Source organism: Phyllobates terribilis, unplaced genomic scaffold (assembly GCF_046119375.1).
Source record: "Phyllobates terribilis strain yellow unplaced genomic scaffold, ASM4611937v1 Scaffold_8__6_contigs__length_399053987, whole genome shotgun sequence".
NCBI lineage: Eukaryota > Metazoa > Chordata > Amphibia > Anura > Dendrobatidae > Phyllobates > Phyllobates terribilis.
Window position 1 is genome coordinate 247,025,854 of NW_027362768.1, and position 13,370 is coordinate 247,039,223.

Below are 13,370 nucleotides of genomic sequence, written 5' to 3' on the forward strand. Positions count from 1 at the left end.
GCACAAACCCCACAGGACGCGACAAAAGTTACCACCTCCTTATGTAAGTTAGGCCACCAAAACCGACGCGAGAGGAGATCCACAGTTGCTTTACTCCCCGGGTGTCCTGCAAAAACTGAGTTATGGTGTGCCTCGATCACCTTTTGTCGCAACTGATCTGGAACAAACAGTCTCCCCGGAGGTCCAACAGGGGCGTCCCCCTGAGCCTCCAATACCTCCTCCTCCAGCTCAGAGCATACTGCCGAAACCACCACCCCCTCCTGAAGGATAGGAATCGGGTCGTCCGTATTCCCGGCCCCAGGGAAACTACGAGATAAGGCATCCACCTTTACATTTTTTGACCCAGGACGATATGTAACGACAAAATTAAACCTGGTAAAAAACAATGACCACCTAGCTTGTCTGGGATTCAGACGTTTCGCGGACTCCAGATATAGCAGGTTCTTGTGATCGGTGATGACGGTGACCGGATGGACTGCCCCCTCCAAAAAATGGCGCCACTCCTCAAAAGCTAACTTAATGGCCAAGAGTTCCCTATTGCCGACATCGTAATTCCTCTCAGCGGACGACAATTTTTTAGAGAAAAAGGCGCACGGATGCCACTTACCAGGGGACGAACCTTGTGACAATACTGCTCCCACCCCTACCTCGGAAGCGTCTACCTCTACAATGAATGGCTGTGACGCATCAGGTTGAATGAGTATGGGTGCCGAGGCAAAACATTTTTTCAAGGAGGAGAATGCTTGACAAGCCTTGTCAGACCACCTAGAAAAATCCGTCCCCTTTTTAGTCATGTCTGTGAGAGGCTTAACCATGGACGAGAAATTACGAATGAACTTCCGGTAATAATTAGCAAACCCCAGGAAACGTTGTAGTGCCTTAAGATTCTCTGGCCGATCCCACTCAAGAACTGCCCGCACTTTCCCAGGGTCCATACGAAAACCGGACGCTGAAACCAGGAAGCCTAAAAACTGGAGTTCCTGTACGGCGAACACACACTTTTCCCATTTGGCATACAGTTTATTATCCCGCAAGATCTGTAACACCTGCCTAACGTGCTCCTGATGAGACACCAGATCCGGCGAGTAAATTAAGATATCATCCAGATATATGACAACAAACTGTCCCACCAGACGGCGAAAAATGTCATTAACAAAGTGTTGGAACACCGCCGGGGCATTAGTCAGACCGAATGGCATGACAAGGTTCTCATAATGCCCCTCCGGAGTGTTAAACGCCGTCTTCCACTCATCCCCCTCCTTCATCCTAATCAGATTGTACGCCCCCCTGAGATCCAACTTAGAGAACCATTTGGCGCCCACGATCTGATTAAAGAGATCGGGAATAAGTGGGAGCGGATACGGATCTCGGACCGTAATCCGATTAAGTTCACGGAAATCCAGGCAAGGGCGTAGGCCTCCATCTTTCTTCTTAACAAAGAAGAACCCCGCAGCCACTGGTGAAGATGAAGGTCTAATATGCCCCTTAGCCAGACTTTCTGAAATATAATCCTTCATGGCCTGCCTCTCAGGACCAGAAAGGTTATACAACCTAGCTTTAGGTAACTTGGCCTCAGGGAGCAGTTTTACAGAACAGTCATACTCGCGATGAGGAGGTAGTTCCTGACACCCTTTCTCCGAGAATACATCCTCAAAGTCCGCCAGAAATGGAGGTAAGACCCAAGGAGTAACCGCACCGATGACCGTGTTCATGCAGTTTTTATTACAGAATTTACTCCATTGGCTTATCTCTCTGGTTTGCCAATTAATAACCGGGTTATGCTTAGTTAACCAAGGAAGGCCCAACACTATAGGAGTGGGAAGACCCTCCAACACGTAGCAAGACAACAGTTCTTTATGTATCGCCCCCACTTGAAGTTTTACGTCATGCACAGCTTGCAAAAAACTTCCCTGACCGAGAGGCCTGGCATCGATCGAGAATATGGGGATGGGTTTAGCCAACTCACTCAATCGCATACCTTGAACCCGGGCAAACCGAGCATCAACCAGATTAGCCCCGGCCCCACTATCCAGAAGAACAGATATCCTCTCAGTTCTCGTACCCACCACCACCTCCGCCGGTACGAGAAACTGAGACGAACCTAGGGACGAAATACCTACTCCCAGATTGCCGTCCACCACACAACCTGGGATCAACAGTTTTCTGACGACTCTTCACTCTGCAAGGGACGGGATGGACACCCCCCAATAAAACGTCCCTTTCTCCCGCAGAAGAAACACCTTCCTGTCTTATGGCGCACCACCGGTCCCCTCCCCCGAAATGATGTCCCTCCTAATTGCATAGGCTCCTCTGGACTGACCAGGGGAACCACCATATGAGGGGACCTTGTAGGAGGTGGAGTCATCACAGGGGGTAGAGTTATCCCGCACCTCTCCCGAAGCCGTCTGTCAACGCGAATAGCAAGGGCCATAGCGGCTTCCAGTGACGCGGGAGAGTCATACTGTGCCAACACATCCTGTAATTTGTCGGATAAACCTTGACAAAACTGGCTCCTAAGAGCCGGGTCATTCCACTGGGTGTCCGTGGCCCACCTACGGAACTCCGAACAGAATTCCTCCGCCGGACGATCTCCCTGCTGAATCCTACGTAACTTAGACTCAGCAAGGGAGATCCGATCTGGGTCATCATATACGAGTCCCAGAGCAGCGAAAAACCTATCCACTGACTGGAGAGCCGGGGAGCCCGGGGGAAGAGAGAACGCCCAAGATTGTGGGTCCCCTTGTAGGAGCGAGATGACAATTCCCACCCTTTGTTCTTCACTCCCCGATGACCGAGGCCGCAACCGAAAGTACAACTTGCATGCCTCCCGGAAAACAAAAAACTTGTCCTGCCCCCCAGTGAACCTGTCAGGGAGAGCTACTTTAGGTTCTGGTCCGGCTTGCTCCTGAGGATACAAAACCTTGGACCTAACGTCCGCCAGCTCCATGGACAAACTCTGCAACTGCCGAGCTAGACCGGCTACTGGATCCATGGTAGCTGGAGAAAAACTAAGTGGTCGGTGAAAATGTCACGCTGTCTCTGTATACTGGAGGTAGGGGGCCTAAGCTGACCCTAAGCTGGGGCCCTGACTAATCCCTCAACCTGGAGGTACTGTTAAAGGTACAGAGGTCCAGGCCGCCAGCATAACCCCTACCTCCTGAGGATCCCTGCACCTAAGTAATCTAGTCCTGAGAAGGACCCCGATCACAACAAAAGGGGACAAGTAATAATATGCCCACACACAGTACTTAGACGAACGAGACAGTACAAGGGAAAAACCAAAACCACCTTGCATACAAAAACTACACAACTACAACAGAGGGAACACCAACGGGAAAGGAGATAAATGATAAAGCGAGGAAGGGAAAAAACGCTCCAAATACACTTATCTCTGAAACTCCAAATACCACGATCCGCTCTGTTAGTCTGCATGAAATGCTTTCACCGACACTTCCCTAACAGACCAGCAGGCATTTGAAGGAGTCCCACTACAGCAGCATTGATTGCAGCTGGGCGAGGCTGGACCTTGTCTAGCACAGAGAGAGAGAGAATTAACTCCCTCACTGCCGAAAAACACAAAGCACCAAAAAGTCAGCTGCGAGAAGTCAGGCTGTGTAATCGTGACGATCTTCGTGGCGACACACCCGTGACAGCGCCTGCACCATCACCCCCAGCATCTTACTACACTGCCCTGAGGCTACACTCTTCCCGTGGGGAGTTATACTATCTCAGCTGCACACACCATCAGCCTCAGTGGACTGCCTTGCAGCGGCGGTTCATAATAGCCGCAATCCACGGGTGGCGTAGTCGGACATTAAATCATAAAAACCCTATAACAGACTGCCACTGGTTTGACCACCCTGAGCCACGGGACCGGGTCGCCGCCACGGAGACTACAACCCCCCGGAGACCCGGCTCCGGGTAACCCACACACGTGCACACACGGCCCAGGGGGCGCGTCAATAACAATATTGCAATATAACAGACAAATGCCAACAAACCATAACCAAATATTACCCGTATACACAGTACTGAAAATACCACCATACTGATTGTTAAAGGGGTTGTCCAGGCTTGGTGTTAAAGTATATGTGACTTCAGACTTCTGAATCCTCACAGCACGCACTGTCAGGATTCTCCGGTGCCAGCATTGGGAGAGGCCGTCATGGGACCACAAGTATAGGATTTCCACACCTCCGGCCACATTCCAACTAAACGTACTCTGCTTTGCTAAATTCACTTGTATTGAGAGAGGCCGTTCACGTCTAGCCAGCACGTGATCGCATGAATTCAAATCATACTTGTGGTCACATAACCAGCCGCTCCAGACACAGGAGAATTCTCACAGAACGCAATGCACATACTATGAGGATTCAGAAATCTGCAGTCATACAGAGTCACTGCAGACTTTAACATTAAACCTGGACAACCCCTTTAACTAAAACCACTGCACTAGGACTGATATCACGACCATACAGAGACCATATAATGGTAATATCAGGTCTGCACCAGTGCTCTACAGACCATATACAACCCCTGGCAAAAAATTATGGAATCACCAGGCTTGGAGGATGTTCATTCAGTTGTTTAATGTTGTTGAAAAAAAGCAGATCACAGACATGGTAGAAAACTAAAGTCCTTTCAAATAGCAACTTTATGGCTTTAAGAAACACTAAAAGAAATCAAGAAAAAAAATGTGGTACTCAGTAAGGGTAATTTTTTTCAGACCAAGCAGAGGGAAAAAATTATGGAATCACTCAATTCTGAGGAAAAAATTATGGAATCACCCTGTAAATTTTCATTTCCAAAACTAACCCCTGCATCAAATTAAGTCTGCTTGTTAGTCTGCATCTAAAAAGGAGCGATCACACCTTGGAAAGCTGTTGCACCAAGTGGACTGACATGAATCATGGCTCCAACACGAGAGATGTCAATTGAAACAAAGGAGAGGATTATCAAACTCTTAAAAGAAGGTAAATCATCATGGAATGTTGCAAAAGATGTTGGTTGTTCACAGTCAGCTGTGTCTAAAATCTGGACCAAATACAAACAACATGCGAAGGTTGTTAAAGGCAAACATACTGGTAGACCAAGGAAGACATCAAAGCGTCAAGACCGGAAACTTAAAGCAATATGTCTCCAAAACAGGAAATGCACAACAAAACAAATGAGGAACAAATGGGAGGAAACTGGAGTCAATGTCTGTGACCGAACTGTAAGAAACCGCCTAAAGGAAATGGGATTTACATACAGAAAAGCTAAACAAAAGCCATCATTAACACCTAAACAGAAAAAAAACAAGGTTACAATGGGCTAAGGAAAAACAATAGTGGACTGTGGATGACTGGATGAAAGTCATATTCAGTGATGAATCGCGAATCTGCATTGGGCAAGGTGATGATGCTGGAACTTTTGTTTGGTGCCGTTCCAATGAGATTTATAAAGATGACTGCATGAAGAGAAAATGCAAATTTCCACAGTCATTGATGATATGGGGCTGCATGTCAGGTAAAGGCCCTGGGGAGATGGCTGTCATTACATCTTCAATAAATGCCCAAGGTTACATTGATATTTCAGACAGTTTTCTTATCCCATCAATTGAAAGGATGTTTGGGGATGATGACATCCCTTTTCAAGATGATAATGCATCCTGCCATAGAGCAAAATCTGTGAAAACATTCCTTGAAAGAAGACACATAAGGTCAATATCATGGCCTGCAAATAGTCCGGATCTCAATACAAATGAAAATCTTTGGTGGAAGTTGAAGAAAATGGTCCATGACAAGGCTCCAACCTGCAAAGCTGATCTGGCAACAACAATCAGAGAAAGTTGGAGCCAGATTGATGAAGAGTACTGTTTGTCACTCATTAACTCCATGCCTCAGAGACTGCAAGCTGTTATTAAAGCCAGGGGTGGTGCAACAAAATACTAGTGATGTATTGGAGTGTTCTTTTGTGTGTTTGTTTTTCATGATTCCATAATTTTTTCCCTCTGCTTGGAATGAAAAAAATTACCCTTACTGAGTACCACATTTTTTTCTTGATCTTTTAGTGTTTCTTAAAGCCTTAAAGTTGCCATTTGAAATGACTTTAGTTTTGTGCCATGTCTGTGATCTGCTTTTTTTCAACAACATTAAACAACTGAATGAACATCCTCCGAGCCCGGTGATTTCCATAATTTTTGCCAGGGGTTGTATGTGTGTACTGTGCAGATTCTCATCAGTGCCGTTCTCGCTGGTTGTTGTCATTTGTTTTCCCTCTTCTTTTTAATTCAGCCCAGACCGCCATGACCTTTTCTTCTGACCATAATTCGTCCTTGTAAAATATAACAGAGGCATCTTTACTTTACTGCTTTTCCAAGACCCTCTTCTCATTCTACCACCTCTACACAAACCACATCTTGTGCTGCCTTATAATAATTCCCGTGACCCCTTATAATAGTGACCATGCACCTACAGTAGTTATAATAATACAAACAGCCCCTGTGCTTTCTTATAATAATAATTCCTCCTTGCTTCCCCATAATGACTACGACCCCCCATTGGGCCTCCCAGGGGAGTACATAGAAATAACAGGTCCCATAGAAAACGTTTTATCACGTCAAAAAGGGGCATATCTCCCAACTTTCTAAGAAACGGAGGATATGTATTGCAGCACTTACATTTATTTTCCCTCTACTAAAGCCCCTAAGTGGTCTCACCCTCTATTATACCCCTTTCGTGACCCTCATAAAGTATTATGCCCCACATGGTATGATGACCTCACAAACCATATACAAAGCATGATGCAGCACAGCACCCACATATTAAGATGGTCACCACAGCCCCCCATACATTATGGTATTCGGCACAGCCCCTAATATACAGTATGAGGTGCACAACAGACTCCTATATAAAGCATGATGTCCCTCATAACCACCCCATTAAATTTGATGTCCCCCTTAATCACCTCATACAGTATGAAGGTCACCACAGCCCACCGTATAGTATAATGTACCCTATAGACCTCCACACAGTATAATGTCCACCACAGCTGCCCCCACACAAGATGAAGATCCCCCACAGACCCCTATATAGTATGATGGTTCCCCCAAACAGCCTCCCATATAGTATGATGGTCCCCCACAAACAGCCCTCATATAGTATGATGGTCCCCCACAAACAGCCCTCATATAGTATGATGGTCCCCCACAAACAGTCCTCATATAGTATGATGGTCCCCCACAAACAGCCCTCATATAGTATGATGGTCCCCCACAAACAGTCCTCTATATAGAATAATGGTCCGGTCCGCCACAAACAGCTCCCATATAGTATGATGCTCCCCCACAAACAACCCCCATATAGTATTATTGTTCCTCACAAATGGCCCCCATGTAGTATTATAGTTCCCCATAAACAGCCCCTATATAGCAGGATTTTCCCCCACAAACAGCCCCCATATAGTATTATGGTTCCCCACAAACAGCCCCCATATAGCAGGATGATTCCCCACAAAGAGCCCCCATATGGCAGAATGATCCACCACAAACAGTCCCTATGTAGTAAGATGGTCCCCCACAAACAGCCTCCATATAGCAAGATGAGCCCCCACAAACAGTCCCCATGTGGTATGATGATCTCCCACAAACAGCCCCCATGTAGTATTATGGTCCCCCACAAACGGCCTCCATATAGTATTATGGTCCCCCACAAACAGCCCCCATATAGTATTATGGTCCCCCACAAACAGCCCCCATATAGCAGGATGATCCCCCACAAACAGCCCCCATATAGCAGGATAATCCCCCACAAACAGCCTCCATATAGTAAGATGATCCCCCACAAACAGCCCCCATGTAGTATGATGGTTCCCCACAAACAGCTCCCATGTAGTATGATGGTCTCCCACAAACAGCCCCCATATAGCAGAATCATCCCCCACAAACAGCCCCTATATAGTATTACGGTTTCCCACAGCACCCAAAAATAAAAAAAATCTTTATACTCACCTAATCCTGTCTCCTCATCCTCCTCAGCGTCCATCACCTCTTCTGTCCCGTCTCTCAGTGGACGCTGGCGATGCGATGCAGTGACGTCATCGACCACCGACGTCACCTGCATGCGACGGCCTCCAGCAAGCCCCCAGCTTAAGGGATGCCCACGGCCCTCCTGCGCAAGTGACCTGCGCTGCGTTTGAAGGGATGCCCGCGGCCTGCCTAAGTAAGTGACGGAGCCTTCGGCTCTGTGCCCCGTCACAATTGCTAATAGCAGGTAATGCGGCCCACGGCCGGACCGGCCCATCTGGCATTTGACAGAGCTGCCAGATGGCCAGTCCGGCCCTGTATGGGGTCCATTATCCTGTATGAAGTATTATATGGGGTCCATTATCCTGTATGGAGTATTCTATGGGGTCCATTATACTGTATGGAGCATTTTATGGGGTCCATTATCCTGTATGGAGCATTCTATGGGGTCCATTATACTGTATGGAGCATTATATGGGGCCCATTATGTATGGATCAATATATGAGGTCCATTATTCTGTATAGAGCATTATATGGGGTCCATTATTCTGTATGAAGCATATTGGGCCCATACTGTATGGAGCATTATATGGGGCCCATTCCGTATGGATCAATATATGAGGTCCATTATTCTGTATGGAGCATTATATGGGGTCCGTTATTCTGTATGGAGCATTATATGGGGTCCATTGTCCTGTATGGAGCATTATATGGGGTCCATTATTCTGTATGTAGCATTATATGGGTTCCATTATTTTGTATGGAGCATTATATGGGACCCATTATTCTGTATGGAACATTATATGGGGTCCATTATTCTGTATGAAGCATCATATGGGGGGGGTGTATTTTTACATAGAAATACACATTTCTCTGTAAAAAAAATTAAACAAAAAAGTACATATATTTGGTATTGCCGCATCCGGTACAACCCGATATATAAAAGTGTCACTCTAGTTAACCCTTTCAGTGAACTCCGTAAAAAAGTGTGCTTTTTCATCATGCCACTGGAAAAAAGTGGAATAAAACGCAATCAAAAAGATGAATGTAAATAAAAATGGTAAAGCTGAAAATGTCATCTTGTCCCGCAAGAAAACAAGCCACTTTACAGCTCCATCAGTGGAAAATTTAAAAGTTATACCTTTCAGAATAAAGCAATGCAAAAATATTTTTTTTCCCATAAGTTTTTGTGTAAAAGCAGCAAAACATAAAAAAATGCCATAAATCTGATATTGCTGTAATTGTCCTGACCCAAACAATAAAGTCATCTTATCAATTGCAGATGCAGAACGGCATAAAAAAAATCCTGAATTGCTGTTTTTTGTTAATTCTGCCTCCCAAAAATCGGAATAGAAAGCTATTGAAAAATGTAATGTGCCTGAAAATGGTACCAATAAAAACTTCAACTCATCCTGCAAAAAATAAGTCGTCACATAACTCTGTCGGCAGAAATATGGAAAAATTATAGCTCTCAAAATATGGCGATGTAAAAACTAGTTTTTTGGAGAAAAAAACGTCTTTTAGTGTGTGACAGCAGCCAAATATAAAAACCTGATATAAATCTGGTATCGCTGTAATTGCACCAACCTGAAGAATAAAGTTGTCTAATCACTTATACCGCGAGGAAAGGTGTAAAAAATAAAACCAATTCTTCATCTGCTGTTGATTTGTTCATTCTTCCTCCTAAAGATCGCAGTAAGGCTCGGCTCACATTTACCCTGCGCTGAGCACTTACACCGTGGTGTCCGTACGTGATTCAGAAGGAACCCCCGGCGGAAGACTCCCTATAATGAGGCAGATGAAGGCACCATGGATGCAGTCTGGCCTGTGATCCGGCGGTGTCTGTCTTTTGAGGTGTGTATAAAAGTGCCGTTGCCCACAGTTTTGTGCACTTCTGAAAAGAAATTTAACATATAGATTATACCAAGAAGGTTTGTGCTGAAGTAGCCTGAATATACCCTCTAAAAACAATACTTTTATTTTTATACTATTTAAAACACACCTATGCCCGTGTATATAAAATACAGAATATTTCTATTATTGTCAGAAATTCAATAATGGCACATCTCCCTGAGGAGGACAATTGTTCCAAGATACAGCAAGGACTTATATAGCCCTAATATGCCTCTAATATGATCCTGCCTGACGTGGAGGTTAGCACCCCAATAATGCTTTTTGGCGCCCCCGTCTCACCGGCGGCTGTCCCTGTTACACCCTACGGGGTGAACTAAACATGATATAGAAAGGTGACTGCCTAATCTAATACATAGATATTCCTAATATACAAATCATAAAAAATATATAGATGGACAAAGATCAATTGATAGACTTAGCTTTCATTCAAACTATGTCTCGACACGTTTCGCCTATCATTAGGTTCATCAGGAGGCCGATACCGGGATTCTATGTCAAGGAATGATAAAGCTGCATGATGTACATTGCAGGAGGCTGAAGGCTGCCTCCACGTCAGGCAGGATCATATTAGAGGCATATTAGGGCTATGTAAGTCCTTGCTGTATTTTGGAACAATTATCCTCCTCAGAGAGATGCGCCATTATTGAATTTCTGACAATTATAGAAATATTCTGTATTTTATATACACTGGCATAGGTGTGTTTTTAAATAGTATAAAAATAAAAGTATTGTTTTTAGAGGGCATATATGTTTACTGCCCTTCTGAAAAGAAGAATACCGCTGAACGGAGGCCAGACGGAGTCCAGAGTAACTCTACTACCTCATTGTAGTGAATGGATCCCTTGGCGGTTTCATCTGAATCATGTCATTCAGAGATTTAGATGGAAACTCCAATGTAAGTGCTCAGCGTAGAGCACAGGATAAATGTGATCCCAAATGTTATGTAAAATGTTCCCAATAAAAGCTTCAACTCAATCCACAAAAAAAGCAAGTCCCCACTCAGGACCGTCATCTGTTAAGAGAAATATAGGGGGCTTCCACGTTACTGGTAGTACAAAGGCTCTGGAAAAGTGCCATGGCTCCTCGCCCCCCAAAAGAAATCCAGCGAATTCTGCACTCCCAAATCAAAATGCCCCCTCCCTTTTGTGCCTGACAGTGTGCCTAAACTACATTTAGCGTCCACATGTTTAGCAGGAAAATAATTTTCCAAAATGGGGTCACTTGAGAGGGGTGTTCTTCACTTCTAGCACTCTGTATAGGCAGGGCTGTGGAGTCGGTAAGCCAAACCTCCGACTCCTCAATTTCCATAACACCGACTCCAACTTCGACTCCACGACTCTGACTCCCTCATACATGGCTCATGTTTAAGTGATCAATTTACTGTAGCACAGATTCAGCTCAGCTAAAAGTCTGGACCCTTAAATCAGGAATAGGACAGACATTTCTAGGACATTTCATAACTTTCCCAAATTCTTATGAAAAAAATATTCCCCACAAACTGCATTGAATTACTGTACCCAATTTATTATATATTTTAAGAGTTGGAGTCGGTCCATTTTATACCGACTCCACAGTGTATATGGAGTCCACAAACTATTCTAGGAAAATCTGCGCTCCAGGAGGCAAATAGCGCTCCATCCCTCCCGAGTCTCGTCATGTGGCGAAGCGGTACTATACAGCCAATATGGAGTATTTCCATGTTCAGAAATTGTGTGACAAATTTTGGTGCCATTTTTATCCATTTCCCCATGTAAAATCTGGGGCTAAAACTACATTTTTGTGGTAATTTAATTATTGTTTTTCTTCATCGCCCAATGGTGTAAAATTCTGTGACAACATCTGTGGTGTCAATATGATCACTGCAGCCCTAGATGAATTCATTGAGAGGTGTAGTTTGTAAAATGGGGATTCAGATGTTCTCGCACCTCGGGGCTCTTCCAGTGGGTCATGGCACCTACAAACCAGAACACTAAAATTTGCATCATAATATGACGCTCCTTTCTCTCTGAGCTTTGCACTGCGACTGAAAAGTAGTACCCAATTACATTTAGGGTATTGCCGCACTCAGGAGAAATTGCACAACAAACTGTGATGTTCATTTTTTTCTACTAGCCCTTCCAAAAATAAAAAATTTGGGGCTAAAACAACATTTTACCAGTAAAAATGTAGCTATTCTTTCTTCACCGCACAATGGAATAAATTTCTGAGGCACATGTGATGTTAACATGCTCACTGCACTCCTAGATGAATTAATTGAGAGGTGTAGTTTGTAAAATAAAGTCACTTATGGGGGGGGGGGGTTTCTGCTGCTCTGGGACCTCAGGGGCTCTGCCAATGTACCATGGCACCCGCAAACCATTCCAGAAAAATCTGAACTCCAATATGGCGCTTCTTCCCTTTTGAGCTTTGCACTGTACCTCCAAAAGTAGTTTTCCCCCACACATGGGGTATCGGCGTACTTAGGAGAAAATACACCATACAATTTTTTGTGCAATTTCTCTTGTTACCCTTGTGAAAATAAAAAAAATTGGGGCTAAAAGAACATTTTTGTGGGAAACAATTTGATTTTTTTTTTTTAATTTTCATGGCTCTACGTTATAAACTTCTGTGAAGCACCTGTGGGTTCAAGGTGCTCACCACACATCTAGATACATTCCTTGTGTGGTCTAATGGAGTCAGTTGTGGGGGGTTTCCACTGTTTAGGCACTTTAGGGGTTCTCCAAACTCAACAAAAATCAAACTGTGCTCTTTCCCTTCCGAGCCCTGCTGTGCGCCCAAACAGTAGTTTTACCCCACATATGGGGTATTGGCGCACTCAGGAGAAATTGCACAACAAACTTTGAGGCTCCATTTCTCCTGTTACACTTGTGAAAATAAAAAATTGGGAGTCTAAAGTAAATTTTTTGTGAAAAAAAGTACAATTTTCATTTTTTGCTTCCACATTCCATTAATTGCTGTGAAGCACCTGAAGGGTTAATAAACTTCTTGAATGGGGTTTTGAGCACCTTGAGAGGTGCAGTTTTTAGAATGGTGTCACTTTTGGGTATTTTCTGTCATATAGACCCCTCAGTCACTTCAAATGTGATGTGGTCCCTAAAAAATGGTTTTGTAAATTTTGTAGGAAAAATGAGAAATTGCTGGTCAACTTTTAACCGTTATAGCTTCCTAACAAAAAATGATGCTTCAATAATTGTGCTGATGTAAAGTAGACATGTGGGAAATGTTATTTATTAACTATTTTGTGTGACATATCTCTCTGATTTTAAGGGCTTACGAATTAAAAGTTTGAAAATTGTGAAATTTTCAACATTTTTGCCAAATTTCCAATATTTTCACAAATCAAGTAAAAGTTGTATCGAATTTTTTTTACCACTATCATGAAGAACAATATGTTACGAAAAAACAATCTCCAGATCACCGGGATCCATTGAAGCTTTCCAGCGTTATTACT

General features: G+C 44.1%; 1 protein-coding gene across 11 annotated transcripts in view; it reads left to right on the forward strand.

Moving 5' to 3' along the window:
- RBFOX2 (RNA binding fox-1 homolog 2) overlaps positions 1 to 13,370 on the forward strand; it is a 431,053-nt gene that overhangs the window by 110,914 nt on the left and 306,769 nt on the right. The window lies entirely within an intron of this gene.